The 26,171-nt window shown below is 31.3% G+C and overlaps 1 protein-coding gene and 1 pseudogene across 4 annotated transcripts in view; one reads left to right on the plus strand and one right to left on the minus strand.

Annotated features, from left to right (window-relative positions):
* The first annotated feature begins 359 nt into the window (after positions 1 to 359).
* LOC145291339 (uncharacterized) overlaps positions 360 to 26,171 on the plus strand; it is a 116,807-nt gene continuing 90,995 nt past the window's right edge. The window contains exons 1-2 of one of the 4 annotated variants that reach the window (XM_080137098.1): positions 408 to 771; positions 25,168 to 25,223. The gene's annotated coding sequence lies outside the window, so the exon portion shown is untranslated. Of the gene's footprint in view, positions 772 to 2,622; positions 3,346 to 25,167; positions 25,224 to 26,171 lie in introns of those variants that run through there. The other 3 variants (XM_080137096.1, XM_080137101.1, XM_080137099.1) reach the window with 3 other exon arrangements.
* Positions 8,284 to 8,409, minus strand: LOC145291709 (U2 spliceosomal RNA; annotated as a pseudogene).

The following is a 26,171-nucleotide window of genomic DNA, read 5'->3' on the forward strand; positions in this document are numbered from 1 at the left end:
AGAGAGAGACAGATGAACGCAGAGAGAGGTAGAGAATAAGAAGACGACTTACGGCAAATCAATACCGGTTTATTTAAAAACAGAAAGATAATAATATTTCAACCCAGTTATTGTGTAAAACCAGGAACGTAAGAGCGAGAGGGAGGGGGTGAGAATTAGAGAGGGTCTGAAAAATAATGTCACCTGTCCATATTCTTCGCTAGCCCCCAAATGTGACCATGTGTGGAATCGAAATAAATGCAAAAAAAAAAAAAAAGAAATATCTTGACGTCTGTTTTTTGTTTTTGTTGCGTTTTTAGACGCACGTCTATAGGAAGCCGAATTCTATTTTTTTTTTTTTTTTTTTTTTTTTTTTTTTTGTACTGTGCCGGTGCGTCAAGTGTCAAGTGCGGGCGTAAAGTTTGCTTGGTAGGCAGGTCGTCAAACCAGCATGATTAAGTGACAACTACGAGTTGTCGTGGTTGTTATTGTTGTTGTTGTTGTTGTACCAGTAGTAGTAGTAGTAGTAGTAGTAATAACAACAACAACAACAACAAAAGCCTCAGAGATGCTATTGGTACGGACTATCTTTACAATGGACCAATTTTTAGCTTCCTGAAATTAGTTGTGGAAAATTTCTCGTTAAAGACTTCCAAGTTAATTTTCTTTTTTCATCAAAAACAAGAAGAAGAAAAAGGAAAAGGAGAAATAGAGGAAGATAAAAGAAAAGGAAGAAGAAGAAGAAGAAGAAGAAGAAGAAGAAGAAGAAGAAACAGCGGTCGAGACGCATAGGTGAAAGAAAACTTTTGAACTTTTTCAGTAATGTTATGAGCTGTTTGTGTGCGTCTAAAAACGAATGTATGTGTGTGTGTGTGTCTACATACGCACACATACATATTCTTTTATATATATATATATATATATATATATATATATATATATATATATATATATATATATATACTTTTATATGCACATAATTTATCGGTGTGTGTGCGCGTACGTGCATGTAAAAAAAGAAAAGGTGTCGGGGAAAGCGTAATAGCATAGATTTTAAATTCCTGATTTCTGGACAATTTTTTAGTAATCTAGATATTGGGTTTTGAATCTGAACAGTCTCGCAATGTTTAGCCACACTGAAGAGGTAAGATGTGTGTTAAAAAAACTGACTGTGGATGATATATGTTTATATAAATAAAACATTATTATATACAGCGTGAGTCACGAGAAACGGATGTTTTTAGAACGCTTCTTGCTTTCCTTGAGTAACGGATAGTGCGTGAGAAAGATTGTCTTTAAACCTGCTTAAGATGCCGTTTAGTTTGTTGCTTTTTTCCTGAAAAACATCCATTTCCTGTGACTCGCGGTGTATAAATAGTGCTATTTTTATTTTATCGCACATAAATGCAATAAAAATTTTTCGGATTTTTGCGTGTGAATACAAACCTTAGTTGGATTACTATCTCTCTCTCTCTCTCTCTCTCTCTCTCTCTCTCTCTCTCTCTCTCTCTCTCTCTCTCTCTCTCGCTATATATATATATATATATATATATATATATATATATATATATATATATATATATATAGTTTTTGAAGTTTTTAACCTTTAAAACTATACAAAAAAATATTTTTTATCATTCGTTAGAAAACCATCTAGTCAGTAAGTCAAACTCGCTCTCGAATTTACTATAATACCAATAATTTATTTTTCAAGGGATCATTGGTTGTTTACCATGAAACACTGTTTCGGGGATTTATATATATATGTATATATAAGCGAGATAAGACACTGATAGAATTCAGATGAAAAATCCTGATAGATATTACTTGACGTAATACTTTCAAGGTGATCCTAGCCAAAAAGGAAAAGCTCAAGATTTAAGAATAGAGCAATATATAAGTTTTTCAAACAATAAACAATAAATTCTTAAATCGAATATATGTCTCCATGTTTTTTTTTTTCAGAATTTAAAATTTAACCACGAAACTTATATATGTGTGTGTGTGTGTGTGTGTGTGTGTGTGTGTGTGTGTGTGTGTGTGTGTGTGTGTGTGTGTGTGTGTGTAAATACAAACCGTGATTGACGTTATAAGAATGAAAAGGAAAACCTAAAATAAATAAAATAAAACCTAAAATAAATCAACGTTTCGTCCTTATTTCAGGGGACATAATCAGGATTGAGTTTTAAAAAATGCTAGGGAAACAGATTACAAACCACATGTGAAGGAAGAGGGAAAATTCTTTTCCAGAGTAAGAAGGAACATAAAGTTCTTTCCCTCTTCATTCACATGTGGTTTGTGTAATATATATATATATATATATATATATATATATATATATATATATATATATATATATATATATATATATATATATATATATATATACATTATAAAAAGAGTGTATTCGTCTAACTCGATTTCTAACTTTCTACCTGATTATCTGTCGATCTATCTCCCTCAAATTTACTGCCGTACTACTTCCTAATAAATATATCTTTGTTTTAAATATATAATTCTCTTTCTACCTATATCCTGTGTCTACTTTATTTTTTATTTTAATCTTCATATCTTATTTTTATTTTTAATTATCGTATCTTCGATTTATTTATTTTATTTCTATTCATCTGTTGGTCTAAATGATTTTTTTTTCTCTGCGATGAACTGTAGAAATGAAATGGAAATACGGTTTTAAGATTTATTTCTTTTGATCGGGACTTCTTTTTCGTCGATATGCTTCTCGTGAAAATGTCCTCGGTGTAAGATAGCCAGACGCTTATCGTAGATATTTCCGTAAGCGGAGACATTGTTATCAGAAATAATTAAGTTTTATCATTGTATTTGAATACGTTGTTCTCCAACTGTCCTGGGTAGAGAGAGAAAAGGAGGGAAATTAATTTACTGGCGGCTGCCTCATCTCCAGTCGATTGAGTAACACTTGTCGGCATCATATATTGTTGTTTCGTCCATATATTGTAACTCTCTGACTATTGTTTCTTTTTACCTTTACGAAGGTAAAGTTAGGCATAAGGACCGTTTTTTATTTTAATAACACATGGCTCCAAAAAGCGATACTCATTTTGTAGAAATAAAAATAGTCCTTCTGACCTCCGATAGGAGGAGGTAATTTTTAGGAAAATGACATCTTGCGATCGAACAAATGCTATATTTTGATTACAGTTCAAAGGCCGGAAAGGTCATTTTAACTAAACTAGACAGGTCCACGCACATCTTCATGTATGAAAACGCGTCATTATGTAATTGCCTATGCGACTCCCTTTTGAGATCGTGGCCCCTTTGAGATTGTGACCCTTCTGACATTGTGACCTTTCTAACATTATGACTCTTTTGACATTGTGACCCTTGGTAAGTCATTCTTGTTTTTCTAGTCGCCAAACATAAGTGCTGAGCTGAGAAAACAAAGCACAATTTCATAACGCCACAGTTATGTTTCTTCGTCTCATCTCAAGTAAATTCAGGGGGTTTTTATGTGTTTATTTTGCTTTTTTTGTTGTTGCATTTTCTGTTGCTTTTTTTTTCATATATTTTTTTTTAATCTGTTTTTTTATTATTATTTGTTATTTTGTTCCTCGATTTTAATCGTAAAAGACTTCTGTTTTTATCACTGTCAATTATTCTGTTATTTTGTTATTTCGTCACAAATAAATAATTTCTTTGATTTGCTAAAAGCTGCGGCACAAGCTCTTTACTTTTCAGATAATTTGCAGCTTCATCACCATCGCCATCTAAAATGCCCTAAAATGGTTGAAAGATTTTGCAAACATTGAACATTTCTTTTGTTTATTTTTATTTAAAAAAACACCAAAAGTTCAAATTAATGCTTAGTTATATAATACAAGTATTTTTGTGATTAACGGTTGTTTACATGCCCTGGTGATTACAAGGCAACCTACCCTTACCATTTCTTGGTGGGGACTGAAATTTTTCCAACCGCAATTCACAGAATTTTCAAATTATATTTTTTGTTCATAAAATCGATTGACATTTTTTATCAACAATTGTTTACCCAATTCAATTACATTCGACTCAAGATTAGTTTTGTCTGGAACCACCTGAGGTTTGACATGCCCCCACCCCATTGATAAATACTGCAAACTTTCAAAAATATCTAAAAATCTAGGAATTAACGAACACCGACTTGATGACATTCAAGCATAAAACAAATTTAAATATTTCAGTTGTTTTTTAAATTAAATATCAGTTGTTTTTTTTTTAATTAAATATTAGTTGTTTTTTAAATTAAATATCAGTTGTATTTGATGATGCTAATCCAAAATATATTGATAAAAAACGAAACAATTCTTTTAACGTAGAAATTTACAAAAAATTCGCAATTAACCTTCAATCGATTTTTAAATAGAGTGATACAATTTTTTTATCTTTAAAAATGCGTTTTTTTTTTTCTATCAGATTAAAATTTAGTAAATATAATATTAATTGTTTGGAATTTGTAAAAATAATTAAGGTTTGCATATCCAAATATAGTATAAATTCGATCATAGAGCAATTATTATCATTTATGATGACGTAACGAAATAAAACCTACGCCGTTAGCTTTTTATTTCGACCAGAAGATTTTCTTCTCTAATTCATTTCAAGCGGTTACCCGATTTGCTGTTTGCTTTCTCGCTTCCCCTCATCACTTAAAATGTTATAGATACCTCCAAAAGAAGAGGTCATACATGGGAGGATGGTATCGGGGCAACAGAACAGATACTAAAATACCATCTCCATTAGTGAGCGTTGAAAGATAGTTAAATAGTACAATATTAGAAGTAATAGCATAGTTTCGGCTTCAGAAAGACATATACTAAATTTCCATTCGATACGGACATTTTACATCGTCTTAATTATTAAAAATCATAGAACTATTAGATTTTTATTTATAATTTCATTCAATGCAAATCTAATATATTTAAGTTTTCACATGGAACGTTTTGTCAAAATTCTAAAATTCTCTGAAGAACTTGAAATTTCAATAATATTTATTACTTGATGTCTAAGACCTATTATTAAAATTTTACGAAAAAAATATATCTGTATTTTCGCGAAGAACTTCCACTTCATTTTTTGCTCCCTTTGTATAAAAGTAAATATATTCCACAGTTGAACTTCTTACGACTAGTAGTCGTGTCTCAAAATTCATAATGATCGGTTAATTACTTAAATAGTGAATACTGTACTTACAAATATATAAAAATATTAACATATCTAACTTTATAAAAATGAAATTTTATTATAAAATTCTACGGTTGATATTTTTGCAGCTCAATTACCCTCCCCCTGCCTCCTCCCGCGTGTGTGACCGAGTTTCTTAATCATAAAACATAACAATGTTAAACACATCTGTTTTCTACATCCAACAGTTGTATTTGGATCAACATTTTTTCTCATTTAAAAGCAAGTGGGAAAATTACCTGGAAAATAATTTATATAAAAAACATATGTTTTAACTGTTGGAGGCATCTTTTTATAGACATATTCCGACATTTTCAAGGGAAAAACGTAAAACTTACGCTGTACGTCTACCATATTAGTGTACACACAACTCACAGATGTGCATACGTTAAAAATACAAATGCTGCTGGTTGTTATCTTTTACTATACTAGTTGTCCAGTAAATGGAACACATTACCATGGAGTCACTTCCATGCATTATACAACATGGAAATCTTCGAATGTTATATACGCAATGTTTTAATCGTTGCATTTGCCGACCTTCTTCACAATTTTTTCTCGTAATCGGCAATCGTCTTTGGATTTCATAGTGTATCAATAATTTAATATGCTTTATCTTTAAAAAAAAAACAATAGTCACTATATATCACACTTCAAGGTCACTAAAAGATATGATTACTAAATTGAATAATAGTGACTATTATGAGAGGATGGAAAATGGTGGATAGAATTAACACAATTTGATTACTTCTGAGAATGGTTTATGACTATACATTGAAGTAAAACCTATCTCGGATCTGTGAGTTGAACCCGTGTTGAATGAATACATACAAATATATATATATATATATATATATATGTGTGTGTGTGTGTGTGTGTGTGTGTGTGTTCTGATGTGTTAATGGCATAATAGATTCACTGATTGATATAATAATTAAGTGATTGAATTTGGGCTACGAAACAGATACTGTCAAGAATTGTATAAGTCAACTGAATTAAAGGAATAAATTATAAGTTGGTCAGCATCAAGAATATTTGAATATAACTTTTTGTCAGTTATTCTCTCTCTCTTTCTCTCTCTCTCTCTCTCTCTCTCTCTATATATATATATATATATATATATATATATATATATATATATATATATATATATATATATATATATATATATATCAATCGATCGGTGCCTCCGTTCAGTTTCGAAAGACATTTGCGCATGTAGTGAGGCAATGGTTGCGCAATCTCTAACCCTACCTTTCACCATTTGAGTCTAGTGGCAAGGAAAAGTTCAGGACGACTGAAAACAATGCCGCGTATATATATATATATATATATATATATATATATATATATATATATATATATAATACATTTTTAATATCATATTTGCTGAGATATACTATGCAAAGCAAAATAAGTTATTATTATAAAGGTTGTATATATTTAATCCCGTACTTTCAATCACAAAACACGTCTCCTACGATTGGTTCACACAAACGTGTATTCTAACGTCAAATCGCAATATGGGTCTTATTTCAAGAATAGCGCACCTTAGTATTCATTGGAAGATAAGTTCCACTTTGTTTATTTAACTACTCTACTGTTTTGTTTTGTTTTGTTTTTTGTTTTGTTTTTTGTTTTGTTTTTTCACGTCTCTGTGGGCATTTAAAAAAACGGTGATTCTCTTTTTTTCAGCGTTTCCATCAAATTTACATAATTATCTTAACACGCATTGAATGGCTAAAATAATGGTCCTTTACTTTTAAAATATAGAAGTAAAAATCTTAGTTTTAGTTGTGCACAAGAATGTCTTAACAATTATGTCATTATAATTATGTCTGTTTATGAATTTCGATTGGACAAGAGTTTTGAAAATGATGAGTGTACTGATTGGCCATCGGACGTTTACAACGATCAATTAAGAGGCTTAGTTGAAGCCAATCCACGCACAACTGTTTAAGAACTAGCTTCTGAATTAGATTAAACGTATACGACGATTTCCAACTACTTGAGAGAGATTGGAAAGGCAAAAAAAGTTGATAAACAGATGCCTCACAAACTGAATGACAACAAAAGAAGAAGAATGTCGTTAATCAAATTCCGTCTGTGTTTGTTTATAATATCACATCAGACGACGCACCAAAAGAAGGTTATGCCTTGGGCTTGACGATTAATGCCCTGGAAAAGTCACTCCAGATTAATGTTTAGTTTTAAAATATGCAAACGACGAAATGATTTCCGGCGATTTTAGATGATACCTATTCTTTTATCATAAATTGAACTCCTTAATAAAACATTTTTTTAATAAGATAGTGAGTTAGACCCGTGTTTGAACACGGGATCATTCGATTTGTAGTTGAATGCTCTACTACTCATCTATATCTCCAGATTATAATAAATCTGTTTGTTTTTTTAAGAAGAAATGATTTGCTGAAATTTTATTATGCCTCTTGTCGGTCTAACGTAAAATATGCCCATGTAAATTATTTTTTTATCTATAAGATATATAATAGATAAGATGTATGTATAATAATATAAGATATCTATGAGATATCTTATATTATTATATTGTAATATATAAGATATAATTATATATATAAGATATATTATCATATATATATTAGCAGAACCCGCTAACCGGCGTTGCTCGGTGGAAACGTGCCTAGAAAAACATTAAAGAAAGTTTGTTGTTCCTGTTGTTGGTGGTGTTGTTGCTGCTGCCCGACCTCATTCAATCAACCAATGTCAAGATAGGGTGAAGGGAGGTGGTGTAGTAAGGATAATGAGAAACCCCCAGCCAGTGTTACCAAATAAGATTTTAACAAGGCCGATAGCTATTAGTCGCGTGCTCTCGTGTAATGAATGAATGCGTGGATGTAGGATTGACATGAAATTCTTAAAGATAAACTAAAATGACCGAAAAATGGGCTGAAATAACTTAAATAAATAAAAAGTAAATGACTTAGAATGACTTTAATGAACTTAAGGATGAATTGAATGACCTTAAGAATGACTTGAATGCTTAATAAATAACTGGAATCCTTCAAAAACAACTTGAATGATCTGGAGAATGACTTGAATGACTTTGAGACTGACTGGTTGTAAAGTGGGTGATCATTTTACATTAAATTAATACAGAAAAGTGATCCCCCAATTTATATCACAATAAGTAACTCATGTAGTAAGAACAGATACTACACTTTGATCTTGGCCAAAAGGCCAAGAAAAGCTTAAAAAGCTAAGAACACTATCTATTAATCTTTGATCTTAACCAAAAAGGCCAAGCACAAAAGTGTAACGGACAGACCGACAGACCGACCAACCGACCGACCGACAGAGAGACTTATGGAGTCGCTTGCACGCGACTAAAAACCCGCTAGATCAGGGAAAAGAAATCTCCAGAAAATCGCTAGATTTTTAACTTTTGTCGGCTGAAATTTTCAAAAAACGCTAATTCACACAAAAAAAAACTCCAAAAAAGAAAAACACCGTATTTTAACTTCATACTCTACATAAAAATAGTATGAATATAGTATATTCAATATACAAAATGTTCCGTGTTTTATGTATACATATTTCTGGAATTATATTGAAGCGGTTAGCTCCCCATTTTATCAGCTAGTTTCGAAAAGGGTATATTTTATTTTGCAAGAAACAAATCATAAAATCAATAGTGGTTATAATGAAAATTTAATTCAAATATACTATAAATAAAATATCACAATAGTGGCGTACCTAAATATTGAATATTGCCGAATAAATTATCCATAAATATAGGATGAATTAATATTTGCAAAATAAATTAAAAAATAAAAAATCTGCAAAACATAGGCACCACATTTACAAGTGAATTACTTCATAGATTTTCTAACCATTCATAAGGGGAGATCGTGGAGGGGGGTAAAAATGGTAAAATAGCACAAGATGAAAATCTTTGGGAATATATCTAAAGGGAAAACATTAAGTTTGTCAATTGAAAAAGATAAATTATAACTATATCTAAAAGCAGATGAGGACCCTTAGCAATTCTCCTCTAAAAAATGAGATTCTGCTTTTTTAGACGATTACGTGCGAATATTTTGAATAAAGTATTTTAGAATTTAAAGTGGGGGATAATTTTTTTCATATATTAAAACGATCCATCATTTCTAGGGCATTCCAACTTTTTTGCCTTGGACAGCACAATAACAAAAATCAACAAATACCTGATACCAAATGCAGTAAAATTCCAATATCTTTTATGCGGGATGAAACTGTGTTTAAGTTCTTTTTATTTAATTTCTGTTATTAATTTTGTAGTGCAACTCGAACTTAGGGTTAGTGGTAGAATAAGTCATTCGTTTCCAATTTGAGGGGAGTTAAGCTTCCTTGCCCGTTAAGCGATAAGCGGCTGTTTGTTTATTTTTTAATCAATGTGTAAAAACCAGTTTGAACAAAACAATTTGTAATTAAAAAAAAATTATTCTAACACGTTAAAGTATATAGGTTGGTAGATAATTAAATTCTATTTTTTTTTTTTTTTTTTTTTGCTTTTGTATCTTGTTTTTTACAATTTTCGGCTGTTAAGTTTTCTACCCTTTAATTAATTAAATAATTAATTCTAAATTATAGGTGAATGCTTAAATCGTATTTTAAACTGCTGAAGCTGAATCCCCCCCTCCATAAAATCTACTTTGTAAAAGCGATTTTTTAGAAAGTTGAAGAATGGTGAGGCAAAAATAAAAGGTGAAAAACAAAAGAAAAAGTCAGTAAATAATTGCTACCAAAGGCAGTAATTACTGAAATGGAAAGAAACTCAGTCCGTGTATTTATCTGTAATTAATATTTAAAAACAATTTAAATGTAAAATAAAACGGAAAATATAAAAATGTAAGTAAACCCAGAAAACACGAGAAATAAAAACAAATATAGCGATTTCATATTTAATCAAGAACAGTAAGTTGGTGAAGTTTTCGTTAATTAATCAATTAATAGGTGAATGGCACTAAGAGATGTTAGTATTTTTAGTATAAAAGAACGGAAGGTAAATGATTAAAGCCCATGTGAGTAAAAATACGCAGTGTAAGAGTGGAACGGTGAGAGTACTTGGCGAATAGGGGGTGAAACGGGAACTACTTCCTCTGTAGGTTATTACGATGATGATGATGTCGCTCCTAGGATTAAATCTAATGTTATAATATTACGAATTCATGTGTCTAAAATGTAGTTATATAGTTAAATAAGGTAATGGCTAATAGTGTAAACGTAATAAATTTGTATGTGGCATCTGTTGTGTAAACCTACGGTATTTTTGTCCGGAGGGAAAAAACTGCGCCCCTTTTATTATATACTAACATTTCAGCTCGGCGTTGCCCGGGTGTTTGGAGGTGTATGTTGAGCAAAAAAAAAAAAAGATAATGGTCAATTTTTTAAAATTTGACCCCTATTATGACCCCTTAACATTTGTTTTGGGCTCAAATTAAGTTATTAAGTTAGATCCATATCCAAAGAACTTATATCTAAAATTTCAAGTGTTTTAACCCAAAATTGGCGGAGGAGTTTGGTAGAGTTCTCAAAAGTCAAATCGTTGAATTTGAGCCCTTACAGTAAGATTTCTGGCTGAAAATGGGTTATAAAGATTTTTCTAAATCTCAGTACCCTGTATATCAAATTTCGAGTCTGTAGACTGAAAATTGACAGAGTTATTGCGTAAGGAAAGTTACACAGACAGACACATAAACTCGTTCACTTTATATATATATATATATATATATATATATATATATATATATATACTAGCTGTACCCTGCCACGCGTTGCTGTGGCTCAAATTGGCGCAATGGAAAAAGTTCCAAAATGAGAAAAAGTTCCAAAATGAGAAAAAGCCTGTTTCTTATAGGTTTAATTTTCCATTTTGCATGGGTACACAGTTTTTGTTGTTCCATTTTCTTAGCTGATATAGAGATTTTCCGGTTTGGTGACTCTTGAATACGTAACATAAATTGTCCATGTGAAAAAACAGTCAGTGTGTAACTGTAAGGCCCACAATTGTAAAGATTGTTCCCTGTGCTTTGTTGATGGTTATTGCAAATGACAATAAAATTGGAAAGTGCAATTTCCTAAAGTGTAATGATGTATCCGGTGGAATCATAGGAATGCATGGAATGAAGGTATATTCATCTGTGAAAGGTCCTGTTAAGATTGTTGTTTCTATGATATTGTTTGTTAATTTTTTTTACTGCAAGCTATGTGCCATTGCAAAGGTTGGATTGGTTTATAAGTATAATTTGGCAAAAAAAAATTCAAAATAAAAAATAAAATTCCAACATATCTGATTAGACAAAAAAAAAACTAAACCAAAATTTCTAAACTTGAAATACTAAACAAGTCGCGATTTCTTATGACGCATGAAAAGTCCGCCATTTTTTATGTTGTGTTAAAAACAACGAAAAATCCAGTTTCTTTTTATTTCAATACTAGCTGTACCCTGGCACGCGTTGCTGTGGCTCGATTTGGTGTAATGGAAGAATTTCCATCACCGCTGTTTTAGCACCCCAAAATCTACCCAAGAAATATTTTGTTATATACGAACGTGAGACGGACGTTTCCAACCCAACAAAAAGAAGAAAAAGGAATAAGAATGGAGAAAAAAAGAAATAAACGATGAAAATAGAGAGAAAGGCATCGAACAAAGCGAATTGTAACGGAAATGATTTATTATATGTTTATTTAAAAAAAGGGAGATTGAAAAGACCCCGGCTGTTTTACAAAGAAGGAAAAGATGTTAAACGGAAAAAGAGAAGAAATAAATAAAGAAAATGGAAAGAGCGTGAAAACAGAAACAGAGGAAAGTAAATAAATAAATAAATAAATAAATAAATAAAACTATAAAGAAACGATGTTAAACTTGCCGAAAAAAGAGGAAACACGGAAAGAGAGAAGAAATAAATTTGAGAAATGGGAAGATCGGGAAAACGAAAAACAGGGAAAAGATACACGGAAAACGCCAAAAAATACAAAGAAAAAAATTAAAAGAAACGATGCTATAATTGCCGAAAAACGCGAAATAAAACGGAATTGAAATATGATCATTTTTATTTTAATGAAATAAAATGTAAAGTTTTTGTTGTGTTTTTGTTTATATGTTTAACCAACGTAAAAGTAAGCGTGGTGCGTTTCACCTAAATTGCAGTCCAGTTTTTTATGAAACCCCAACCCGGTGTTCGTCCGTAATTGTTTCCTGTGAACGGTCACGGACGGTGTAAATGGGTGGCGGTGGAAGTATGAATTTATTAGAGAGAGAAGACTTTACTACTTCCATTGATCGTAACCGGTTTTGGCAATGAACTCTCACCAGATAAAATATAGGAAGCTCCGATCAGCGAGGTAGTGGATAGCCTATAACACACCTCAGATACCGTGATGCAGTTTGTGCATAGTACATCTACATAAAATGTCTAGATTTTAAATCCTATTAAGGTTAAACTCGGAGGGGAAAAATGAGTTCATTTTATTTATATAGATAGATAGAATAGAAGAAGAGATAAGGATAAGATATATCATAATATATTTGCTGTACCCGGCTACGCGTTGCTGTGGCTCAGTTTGTTAAAATGAAACATATTCCTCAAGAAAAATTGCATTTTGTATTGTTTATTTACTTTTAATATTTTCTGCAATTCCCCCCCCCAAAAAAAAAAAAAAAGATTTGTTTTTTTTGCCATAAATTGTTAGGGGAAAGGTATTTTTTCAGGAAGACTTGTAATTTTTTTTTAAAAGAAAATTGGCAGTAAACGTTTCTTTTTGCAAACGGAATTTTTATTATAAAAAGATAAGATGAATGCTTTATATGAAACTGTAAATTGTTAGGTGAAAGTGATTTAGGTGACTGAAATAGGAATTGAAAGATTAAGGACAAAACTGAATTTCCCCAAAGGAAAAAAAAGTGTTTGTACACGTGAAAAAAAGGAGAAAGTTATGGCCGAAGCGTGAAAAAAATAACCAACAATATTAAGTGGAGAACGATTGCAGTTAAACCAAAAATAAGTAAATAAATAAACAACCCACTTCCCCTTTATAAAAAGAAAGAAACAATCATTAAATTTTATTTGTTGTTGACCTTTTAAAGTTGCTTTAATTTCAAAGTTTCTTTAATTCCAAAGTTGCTTTAATTCCAAAAAAAAAAAAAAACGTTTCCAAATATTTGTTTATACAAATAAATAAATAAATAAATAAAAAACAAAATAATTTATAAAAATCCGATGTTGCTTTCATTACGAAATTGTTGCATTAAGATTAAAAATTTTGTACGCAAATTTTTCACTGAATGTTTGTCCAATTATATTTTGATAAATTTTTATACAATAAATGTATTGATTTCGGTTTTTAAATGGCGCTCGCCCAGTTGAAACCCTCATGAACATGTCATGTGATTGTCTGTTTTTAATAATCAAAAATGTTCTATGGAAAACTGCCCCGTTCACATTAATTAAATCGAAACACTTCCAATTAAACGGATCTCGGAATAGACGCCCCAAACCTCCCCATGTTAAGAAAGGCTTTCGGAATAGACAACCCGTAACCGTGTCAGCATACCCGAAAACCTATAAAAGTTGACATGTGGAACGTGAACGATGATGTTGCCGTAATGTTATAATGTATCGGCATATCATTATATGCAGAAATTTCTAAGCTCCTTTAACCCTAATAAATTTAGGTGATTAAAATAGGAATTTGAAGAATAAGGACAAAACTTAATTCCCCCAAGGGAAGAAAGTGTTTGGACACGTGAGAAAAAAAATTCATGAGAAATGTTTTTGCCCGGCGAGCTTATTAATTCAGTAAATTTTTGAAGTTAAATAAATCCAAGGTAAAAATCCATTTCGAGATAAATATTAGTTTTCTCGGTATAATTCAAAGATAATTAGTAAAGGCCAATCCTAAGATATTGAAGTAAATATTACAAAAAAGAAAACACGTTGTTTGTGCTAAGAAAAGCGTCAGTAGTGAAATTCATTTTGCTTTGAGTTGTATCGTAACGATGTTTACAATCGCAATGAAAATGGGAACATGAAAGAAACGAAACGAAAGCATACGAAACGCGGTAAACCGGAACTGAGGTGTTCAGAGATGCATATAGAAATGCATTGTTTACATTTTTAAATGTAGTATTTCTGTATCCGAGTCGTTGACTATTTTAAAGCACACATAAAACGATTTGTTACTAATCGAGATTGAGATGTGCGTAATCGCTTTAAGTGAAAATTTGACATCTTACATATTGTAATGCGCGACCGTAAAATTAATCTTGAACTCTGTAATCGGAAAAACGTAAACAGAAAAAGAAAACATCGAACGAAACAAAACTAAAGGAAAAGGAAATGATATAATATATGTTAATGAAAAAAAAGAAAAGAGAAGGAATAACCAAGAAAAGGAGAGAATCGTTTTATTTTCCTAGTGTAATAATGTTTCGAAATAAATTGTAAATAAGCAATGTATAATTAGGCGTGGTGCATTTCCTGCAATAGGAAGCATTTCAGTTTTTGTATGCAACTACAAAACCCGTAATCGGTATGTGTTCGTATTAGTCCGTCGTGAACGATGAAGCGGCGGTGTAAACGGGGAGCAGGGAAAGGAGGAATTAAATAGAGAGAAAATATTTTACAACTTCCATCGATTCTTACAGGGTTTGGCAGTGAACTCTCGCCAGAAAAATACAGGAATATACGATTATCGAGCAAGTGTAGAGGTAATAGGCCTAAAGCACACCTCAGATAATGTGCTGCAGTTTGTGCATATTACATTTACAGGGAATGTCTCGAGTTTTAATCCTATTAAGGTAAAACTCAGAGGGGAAAAATGAATTCATTTTATTTATATAGAGATAATATAAGATATCTATGAGATATATTTTATCTATAATTTTTTAATCTAAAATATATTTTATCTATAATTTTTTTAATCTAAAATATATTTTATCTATAATTTTTTTAATCTAAAATATATTTTATCTATAATTTTTTTTAATCTAAAAGAGAGAAAAGCTATGTTTAAGAACGGATTTTTTCGATTTTTGATACTTATCGAATGAATGCCAAACATATAAATTAGTTTTGTGTGAAATTTGCAAAAGACAGCCTCAGCCATTTCGGAACCTATGATGACAGAACTCACAGATGCACACAGCGCGACTTTTATACACACACACACACACACACACACACACACATATATATATATATATATATATATATATATATATATATATATATATATATACATAAATATATATATATATATATATATATATATATATATATATACAGGGTGACCCAAAAAAACGGGCCCCAACTATATTTAGGCCCCGTTTCTTAGTGCTTTGTCTTTTGTTTTGTTCTGTTTTTTCGGGGGGGAGGTCACCCTGTATATATATATATATATATATATATATATATATATATATATATATATATATATGAGAGAGAGAGAGACAGGTAGACAGAGAGAGAGAGAGATAACGTGAACTTAACAAAATAGATTTTTTACAGAGTGAAAAAGCCAGCCTGCCTGGCTATATGAAACCTACCCGGTTAAGAGGAGTAAGTTATAAGAAAAGATAGGGAGATAAAGATTAAAGTTACATTAGAACCTTTTACATTATCGTGTCAATAATAATTAGCTTATTGTAATCACCCTCACTTACTGACATGATAAGGTAATAGAGTTCGAATGTAATTTTAATTTATATCTCCCTATTTTATCATATATATATATATATATATATATATATATATATATATATATATATATATATATATATATATATATATACTAGCATCGATGGCCGGAGTTGTCCGGGTATTTGGAGATGTATGTTGAGCAAAAAAGAATTTTTAAAAGTGGTCAATTTTTTTAATTTTGACCCCTATTATGACCGCTTAACATTTATTGTGTTGGGCTCAAATCAAGTTATTAAGTTAGATCCATGTCCAAGGAATCTATTTCTAAAATTTCAAGTGTATAGACCCAATTTTGTCGGAGGAGTATGGTAGAGTTCTCAAACATCAAATCGTTGAACTTTGACTCCTTAATCGCAAAATTTCTGGCCGAAAATCGATTACATCGATTTTCCCAAATCTCAGTACCCTGTACATCAAATTTCGAGTCTGTGAAAGAGTTATTGCGAAGTGAAATGTACACACACAGACACACAGACACACAAACAGACAGACACTTTCACTTTCATAGATATGCTAGCATTTCAGCCCGGCGTTGCCCGGGTGTTTGGATGTGTCTGTTGGACAAAAAAAAAGGAAAAAAAAAAGTGGTAGTAAGAAGGCAGGCTCGAACCCGTACCGCAAAGGAGGAAAAGAACGGGGTGAAACCTAACCTTTATGCTGTTACGACCACCGCCAAACCGGAAGTGACATTTTTTTTTTAAATTAAGGCTAGACAATCTAAAGGAGAGGATAACTTTAAAAAATATCGGCAAAAAAGGTGCCCCCCCCCGTAGAAAAGTGCCTAGTTGAAGGGGAAGATATTAATGTTTTTAGCCAATTTTTCGATATTTGTCGTATGAAAGAACGAACTTTAAAACTGATCTTGGTAAAATCCGTCGCCTCTGTCTAAAGTTTTAGGTAGACATGCAAACAGACATACATACATTTATATATTGGTAATTAAAAAGTTTCGACCCAAACCGATTAAAAAGCCCTATCTCTGAATACACGTCATGTAAAATTTCAAATGTTTAGACCAGAAATTGTCTGAGTAATTTGGAAGAGACCACTGAGGCCAATTTTTTTTTAAACTTTGACTCCTTTTTTGGCAACTTGACATTAATTGTTTTAGGCTCAAATCAAGTCTCAGTTAAATCTCAGTACCCTGTATATCAATTTTCGAGTCTGTAGTCTTAAAATTGACAGAGTTATTGCGTATGGAAATGTACACACATAGACACAGATACACACACACACAGACACGTCCACTTTTATATATATATATATTAACATTTCAGTCCGGCGTTGCACGGCGTTGGCCGGGTGTTTAGAGGTGTATGTTGAGCAAAACAAAAAAAAAGTGGCCAATTTTTTTAACTTTTACCCCTACTATGACCTCTTAACAATTATGGCTTTGGGCTCAAACCTATTTATTAAGTTAAATCTATGTCTAAGGAACGCATATCTAGAATTTCAAGTGTTTAGACCAAAAATTGTCGGAGAAGTTTGGTAGAGTTCGCAAAAGTTATATCGTTGAACTTTGACCCTTTAACAGCCAAATTTCTGGCCGAAAATGGATTACAAAGATTTTTCCAAATCTCCGTTCCCTGTATATCAAATTTCGAGTCTGTAGACTGAAAATTGACAGAGTTATTGCGTAGGGAAATGTACACAGACACACACACAGACACACACACTGACACGTCCACTTTTATAGACATACTAGCATTTCAGCCCAGCGTTTCCCGGGTATTTGGAGGTGTATGTTTAGCAAAAAAAAAAATCTTTTAATTTGACTCCTATTATGACCCCTTAAAATTTATTGTTTTGGGCTCAAATCAAGTTATTAAGTTAGATGCATGCCCAAGGAACCTATATCTAAAATTTCAAGTGTTTAGACCCGAAATTGTCGGAGGAGTTTGGTAGAATTCTCAAAAGTCAAATCCTTGAACTTTAACCCCTTAATCGCCATATTTCTGGCCGCAAACCGATCACATCTATTTTCCCAAATCTCCGTGCCCTGTATATCAAATTTCGAGTCTGTAGACATAAAATTGACAGAGTTATTGCGTAGAAAAATGTACACACACAGACGCACAGATACACACACAGACAGACAAACACTTTCACTTTTATATATATATATATATATATATATATATATATACATATATATATATATATATATATATATATATATATATATATATATATATATATATATATATATATATATATATATACTAGCAGTTCCTTCCGGTTTTGCTCAGGCCCTATGTACTGTTCAAAACTTTATGTGCAAATGTATATATAAAAAAGTGTGAATATGTATTGTGGGTAAATGTACACAGACAGACAGATAGACATTTTCACGTTTATAGATATACTAGCATTTCAGCCTGGCGGTGCCCGGGTTTTGAATGTGTATGTTGAGCAAAAAAAAAAAAAAAAGTGGTAGTAAGAAGGCAGGCTCGAACCCGTACCTCAAAGGAGGAAAAGAACGGGGTAAAACCTAACGTTTATGCTGTTACGACCACCCTCAAACCGGAAGCGACATTTTTTAAAATTAAAGCTAGACAATCTAAAGGAGAGGATAACTTTAAAAAATATCGGCGAAAAAAGGTGCCCCCCCCCCCCGTAGAAAAGTGCTTAGTTGAAGGGGAAGATATTAATGTTTTTAGCCAATTTTTCGATATTTGTCGTATGAAAGAACGAACTTTAAAACGATACTGATCTTGGTAAAATCCGTCACCTCTATTGAAAGTTTAAGGCAGACATGCAAACAGACATACATACATACATTTATATATTGGTAACTAAAACTTTTCGACCCAAACTGATGAAAAAGCTTGCCCTATCTCTGAATACCCTTTATGTAAAATTTCAAATATTTAGACCAGAAATTGTCTGAGTAATTTGGAAGAGACCACTGAGGCCAATTTTTTTTAACTTTGACACCTATTATGACCCCTTAAAATTTATTGTTTTGGGCTCAAATCAAGTTATTAAGTTAGATGCATGTCCAAGGAACCTATATCTGAAATTTCAAGTGTTTAGACCAAAAATTGTCGGATGAGTTTGGTAGAGTTCTCAAAGGTCAAATCGTTGAACTTTGACACCTTAATCGCCAAATTTCTGGCCGCAAACCGATCACATAGATTTTCCCAAATCTCAGTGCCATGTATATTAAATTTCGAATCTGTAGACTAAAAATTGACAGAGTTATTGCGTAGGGAAATGTACAAAGACACACACACAGACACTTTCACTTTTATATATATATATATATATATATATATATATATATATATATATATATATATACTAGCTGTACCCGGCCACGCGTTGCTGTAGCTCAGTTTGTTAAAATGGAACACATTCCTCAAGAAAAATTGCATTTTGTTCGTTCATTTACTTTTATTATTTTTTGCAATTCTTTTAATCAATAAAAGTTTTTTTTCCCCAAAAAAAGATTAATTGTTTACCATAAATTGTTAGGTGAAAGTTTTTTTTCAGAAATTTGGCAGTAAACGTTTCTCTTTGAAAACGAAATTTTTATTATAAAAAGAACAGATGAATGCTTTACATGAACACTGTACATAGTTATTTGAAAGTAGAGAAAAGTTTGATTCTTTTTTTCAAGAGAATGTACAAGTTATTTTTTTAACAGATGTTCAGAAAATAAACAGAAAAATACTTCCATCATTAATTATGCAAAACGATATAAATAAAATGTTGATTTAGTGTTTCAACATAATGCTTATAAATTACGATAAAACTTGCTGAATATGCGCTGTTTTACGGTTGTTGTAAAAATGGAACGGAAACTTAAATTTCGCTCCGTTTTAATCTTTCTTAATTTTTTAACTGTGCCCCCCCAAACGAATATAATCAAAACAGAAATATTCAACAATTGTACTTTATGTATATAAAACACAAAATATTAAAAAAAAAAAAAAAAAAAAGTTAATAACGAAATGGAAATAATTCCATTTTGAAACGAAAAAGTCGGTTTGGTATATCTTTTTTTTTTTTTTTTTACATAAGTCCAGCTTACCATTCACATTGGAAATGTCGACATTTACAGGTTGACGGGTACGTTTACAACGAATAAACACTCCAATCTAGTAGATGTATCAGAATTTTTGTAGGAATTTCTCGCATACTATTCAGGAAATTAAATATTCAATTAGATTCCTATTTCAGTCACCTAAATTATTTAGAGTGAATGTAGTTTAGGAATTTATAGCCAAACCTAAATATTTTTTTTTTTTGCTTAAAAAAATAGCATTAATACAGTAAGATCGGTAAAATTTTTATAGAATGCTCTGCTTTACGGTTGTTGTAAAAATGGAACGGAAATTTGAATTTCGTTCCCTTTTAAATTCGGTACATTTTTACATTATGTCCAACTCATCGTTCACATTCGACACGTCAACTTTTATAGTTTTTCGGGTATGCTGGCAAGGTTAGGGGTGTCTATTCCGAAAGCCGTTCTAACATGGGTAGATTGGTAGGTGTGTCAGAAATTTCGTGAAAAATAGTGAATAATTCCACCCCGTCTTTCCAAGCTTATAACTCCTCGAAAAATGTAATTCAAGCCCTAATTTTTTTCAATTAAAGGAGCAAGGACCAATGTTTCATAAAAAAAAAAGAAAAAACAAACAACGTGGTTTTAAAAAAAAAATTCGAACTTTTCAGGTAAATTTCTAAAAAAAACACTACTTTTTTTGTTTTAAATTTGAATATATTATTTATTGACCTTTTATCTTCAATTTTTGATATATAAAACTTTGGTGTGTAAATAAATTATTTACTTTTTAATAGACACTTGAAAATGGGAGGGGCGTGAATTTAAAAAAAAACGTTTGTCTAAAATATTATATTCGATTTATTAGAAAGAGCATAAAATTTCAAATTGATCCTGAAAATATCGTAAAAATAGAATCAATAGAAAAATTTTTTAAATATTGAGTTCGTAAAATTCATTACTGTTGTTTTTTTAAATATTTATATTACTTTTAAAACAACTTTAATAGTTTATTTTGGAAGTATAATCCATAAAGAAAATAACCCACTTTTAAAAGAGAAATTACGAGTTGTTTTAATATTGTATTCGCAGTTTCGTGATAGGGGTGTAAAAAATTCCTACAAAAATTCTGATACATCTACTAGATTGGAGTGTTTATTCGTTGTAAACGTACCTGTCAACCTATAAATGTCGACATTTCCAATGTGAATGGTAAGCTGGACTTATGTAAAAAAAATAACAAAAAGATATACAAAACTGACTTTTTCGTTTCAAAATGGAATTATTTCCATTTCGTTATTAACTTTTTTTTAAAAAATATTTTGTGTTTTATATACATAAAGTACACTTGTTGAATGTTACTGTTTTGATTATATTCGTTTGGCGGGGGGCACAATTAAAAAATTAAGAAAGATCAAAACGGAGCGAAATTTAAGTTTCCGTTCCATTTTTACAACAACCGTAAAACAGCGCATACTCAACAAGTTTTATCGTAATTTATAAGCATTATGTTGAAACACTAAATCAACATTTTATTTATTTTTCTGCATAATTAATGATGGAAGTATTTTTCTGTTTATTTTCTGAACATCTGTTAAAAAAAATAATTTGTACATTCTCATGAAAAAAATCAAACTTTTCTCTACATCACATAACTATTTACAGTGTTCATGTAAAGCATTCATCTGTTCTTTTTATAATAAAATTTTCGTTTTCAAAGAGAAACGTTTACTGCCAAATTTCTTTAAAAAAAAAAAAAAGTGCAAGTTTTCCTGAAAAAAAACTTTCACCTAACAATTTATGGTAAAAAATTAATCTTTTTTTTTTGGTGGGGGGGGGAATAACTTTTATTGATTAAAAAAAATGCAAAAAATAATAAAAGTAAATAAACGAACAAAATGCAATTTTTCTTGAGGAATGTGTTCCATTTTAACAAACTGAGCCACAGCAACGCGTGGCCGGGTACAGCTAGTATATATATATATATATATATATATATATATATATATATATATATATATATATATATATATATATATATGAAGATTTGTTTCTCCGTGATAAAAGCGTTGTTTGTGTTTAAATTTAGAATGTGAGTTTAGTAATCCAATACAACACAGATTTTTTTTTAATAAACGAACATTTATTTCATCGCGTTTTCGTCATATCTTATTTTTATTGTTTATTTTTTCCACTCGTGGCATGATGCCACTAAAAAAACAAGACTCGTGCGGTGTGATTCAACGATGATTTTTAAATGTACAAGCCAGGAAGTATACGAGGTTGCGCGTGGAATGTAATATGAATATTTTCCTCCGTGATAAAACGTTGTTTAAGTTCAAATTCAGAATTCAAGTTTAGTAAGCCAATTTAACGCAGATTTTATATATATATATATATATATATATATATATATATATATATATATATATATATATATATATATATATATATATATATAGAGAGAGAGAGAGAGAGAGAGAGAGAGAGAGAGAGAGAGAATTTAATCCTTATTCTTCACTCTTTGTAACTTTCTTTTTGTGGTATTTGCAAAGCAAATGCGTTACTAGAGAGGTCGTAGCTCATTTAGTAGCAATGTTGTTGTTAATGATGATAGTTGCTTTCGTTTGGCGTCCACAATTAATCTCTCTGGTCACAGAGAGAGGGGGAGCGTAGGTGGTTGAATCGTCCTCGGCGAAAGTACCTTCTCTATATTTACAATCGGTTTCCTAAAAAAGATTTTGGTTTTCTCTGATTGTGTCTCATCACTTAATATAATAGACATGTCCTTTGTCTACGTGTGTCAACAAACGCTACGCAGCCGACAGCTAAAGAATGTGCAAGTCATAAATTTCAAACTATTTACATTGGCGAAATACCAAGCCGTAAAGTACATTCGAATGAATCTGCAACGTAAAACGCTTTTAACCCAGCTTGTTTATTTTCTCGTATCAAATAAGTACAGGTAAAAGCACCTGAAGGTTGCCAACATCTATAATTGAAAGAAGCGTTATGTAATTAATTAGATCTGAGCTCAGCTTGGCTTAGGTCGTCAATCCAATTAAACACCGCATTAAGAATCATTGCTCAAAGTTTTATACGAACCATTATCAGTAATTAATCACTGACAATAACTAGTTTTCCCTGGACCCTGACTAACCAAAAGTCTCCCTAGATTTGCAGCACTCTTCTTTTTTTTTGGGGGGGTGAGGGGTTCGATAATCTTTGCAACTAAATTTGGGTCATTACTGATCGTTTATTTTTCGCTGATAAACAATAAACACCATTGGTTTTCTCTGGAATTTGAGCGGCATTAAACCTACTTAATATTCCAGTGCTCTCTGAATCATTCTAGATAATTCTATCGCTCCTTTATCTTTTCGTCCTCTGAGACACTTCACGACTATTGGGGTGGTATCAGTCGAGGTTGGTACCACCATTTTTTGTAGGGGAGGGATATGCAAAGTCAAATCATAAAATTTCTTATTGTGATTAATGTTCACCATCCGTCAAAAATGACTAAAAATTAAACCTGAAAAGTGTTTATATTCGCTATTTATCTGGTTGCTAAAATATTTAGAGAAAATTATAGAATTACTTCAGTAATTTAATTTTTCATCTGTAAATAATTATCATTATCAAAAACATTGAATTTTTATTATTGAGTAGAGGATTTCTTTCCGACTCCATTTCAGGCAGGGGTAGTTGTCTAACTTGCTATTTGTTTTTTCGCTTCGCTTCAACGCTTGAAATAGTTGCTTTCGGGAGCTAGAAAAAATGTGTTTTACTTGTTAATCTTTGTATAACGGGATGAAAGCAAGCACACACACACACACACATCTATCTTATACATATATAAAGTTTAATTAGTTATGGAATTCACGTTGATATTAAAAGCACACTTTTTTATTTTAAAAGTGAATACAACTTCCCTATATACTTAGTCGTCAATATATAGAGACGTCAGAAAGGATACATAATTTGCATATTCCTTTTAAAATTAACTTTTATTAATTTACTTTCGGGTTTTTTTTTTTTTTTTGTTTTGTTTGTTTGTTTTTTTTTTGTTTTTTGTTTTTTGTTTTTTCTGTTTTCTTATTGGATAATTAGTTTCACTTCACTATTACACACAGTTCTATTTCTTCAAATTTTTTACATTGTTTCCATAACATTTAGAGAAATTTCTATCTGTAACTCTATTTGTCTGCAGAATTGTCTCTACCAAACTACTCTGTCAATTTTAAGGCTACAGACTTGAAACTGTATGTATGGGACATTTGGATCTGTGGAACAAAATTGATTTGATTTTTATCGGAGAAAATAGTTGCTAAGGGGTCAAAATTAAAAAGATGAGAATTCGGCGTATTTCGACAGAATGTGTGTGCGCAAATGTAGATTTAGACGTTTAAATGGGTTAATTTCTCAAGTTTTGATAGGCATGTGCCGTTAGCTGAGATGATAGCGAATACAACTAGAGAGCTAAATGTTTTGGTTTCGATTCTAGCTGATGGCACCCAAGGGATATTTTTTTTTAACTTTTGAAATTAATAATATATATTGAGTACAATAAAATAATCAATATAGAATTAGTTCTATGATTTTAAAAAAATCATATTTAAGCATATTTTACGACCGAGTAACACTCGGCGACCTGCTAATATATATATATATGCGTGTGTGTGTGTGTGTGTGTGTGTGTATGTGTGTGTGTGTGTGTGTGTGTGCATATTGATCTGTATTATACAGTGGATAGTAGTATTATTATAACAAGGTCTAAATTTGTATAATTATAGTGAATATGATTTTTACTTTGAATTTTATTACTATTATCTCACTTTCCAGATGATCTCTTTCTTTTTTTTTGTCTATATTTTCTATTTCCATTGTATTTCGTTCTTTATTCTAAGTAAATTTTATTGCACTTTTAAAATAAAATATTTTCATTCAGTCATTTTCTTCTCGAATATTCTGCTAATAATATATATTTTCTTATATTAACAGAAACGTGTCTTTGAAACGTTTTAATACTTTACATGAGTAATAATGTAGCAACTTGTTAAAATGAAAACAAGATTGCCTTTCTATGAACGCTCAAATGGCTGACCTTATTTTAAGAAAAATCCATTTTCTCTTAACTTAAATCTATTGAAGAAGATGATAACATTTAATGCTGCTAAGAGTAATCTCCTTTATTTTAACAATTACAAGAAACCTTCTTAACCACTAATTCGTCAAAGCTCTTTGGCTTAACATTCGCAGGCAACATGAATTGGACCAAATACATTGAAGACATTGCTAAGACTGCTGCGAAAAAGGTGAGTTCTCACTAGAAATTACTCGCACCTGAGAGTATCTTATATATCTACAAAGCCACCATTAGCCCATGCATGGAGTATTGTTGCCTCGTTTGGGACGATGCATCTATTTAGTCTCTCACTCTTAGAGTGTCTCCAAAAAAAAGAGTATCCAATATAAGACCCGTACTACCAACCTCAATATTACAGCCTGGAATGTTTTCTGGCCAACTCGTAACACTGAGGCCCCTCGACGTAAATACCCCCAACTCAAGAAAACAGCACCCCTCCCCTTGACTGTAGAGGGCTTTAAATGCCGGAAAGCCTTCTGTTCTAATAGTTTTTCCCCCTCAAACTGCTACACTTTGGAATTTCCTCTCGGCCTCTTGCTTCTCTGACTCTACTGACTTGCAGAAATTCGGTGTAATGTAAACAGACATCTCGCTGCTCAACTCCCTAAATAGTGCCCGCGTAGATATCTTTCCAGATAATAGTCCCTTACGTCCAAGTGAAAAGCAAAAAGAATTTTTTTTAAATAAAAACTTCTCGTTGGGCTAGAATCGAACATTTATCGGGTGCAGAAGATTCTCCGTTTCTTGGACATTTAGTGGGTAGCAGATAAAAATGGCCAATGCATGTTTCGAAGCCAACTGTTTATGGATTATTTAAGGTCAACATTCTATAGACCAGGATGGTATCTATTATTCTCATCACCTTCCTTAGAGTAAGTATAAAAATTTGAAATGTAATTTAAAAAAAAAATACTCGCTTTTATTTAAGCCTTTAGCTTTTTTATGAATAGATGGAAATCAAAGAAGTCAGACACATGTGTGTTTAAGGTGCGTCCATTCAATTTGCGCGATGACAAGAAATGGAAGTGCATAACAATTAAACCACCCGGATGTAAGCGTGACACAGAAAATAACACACACGCTATCGTATTAATATATATTTTATTTTCGATTTTAA

The sequence above is a fragment of the Euprymna scolopes genome, chromosome 12 (genome assembly GCF_053919585.1).
Source record: "Euprymna scolopes isolate OS-2025 chromosome 12, ASM5391958v1, whole genome shotgun sequence".
Classification (NCBI taxonomy): Eukaryota; Metazoa; Mollusca; class Cephalopoda; order Sepiida; family Sepiolidae; genus Euprymna; species Euprymna scolopes.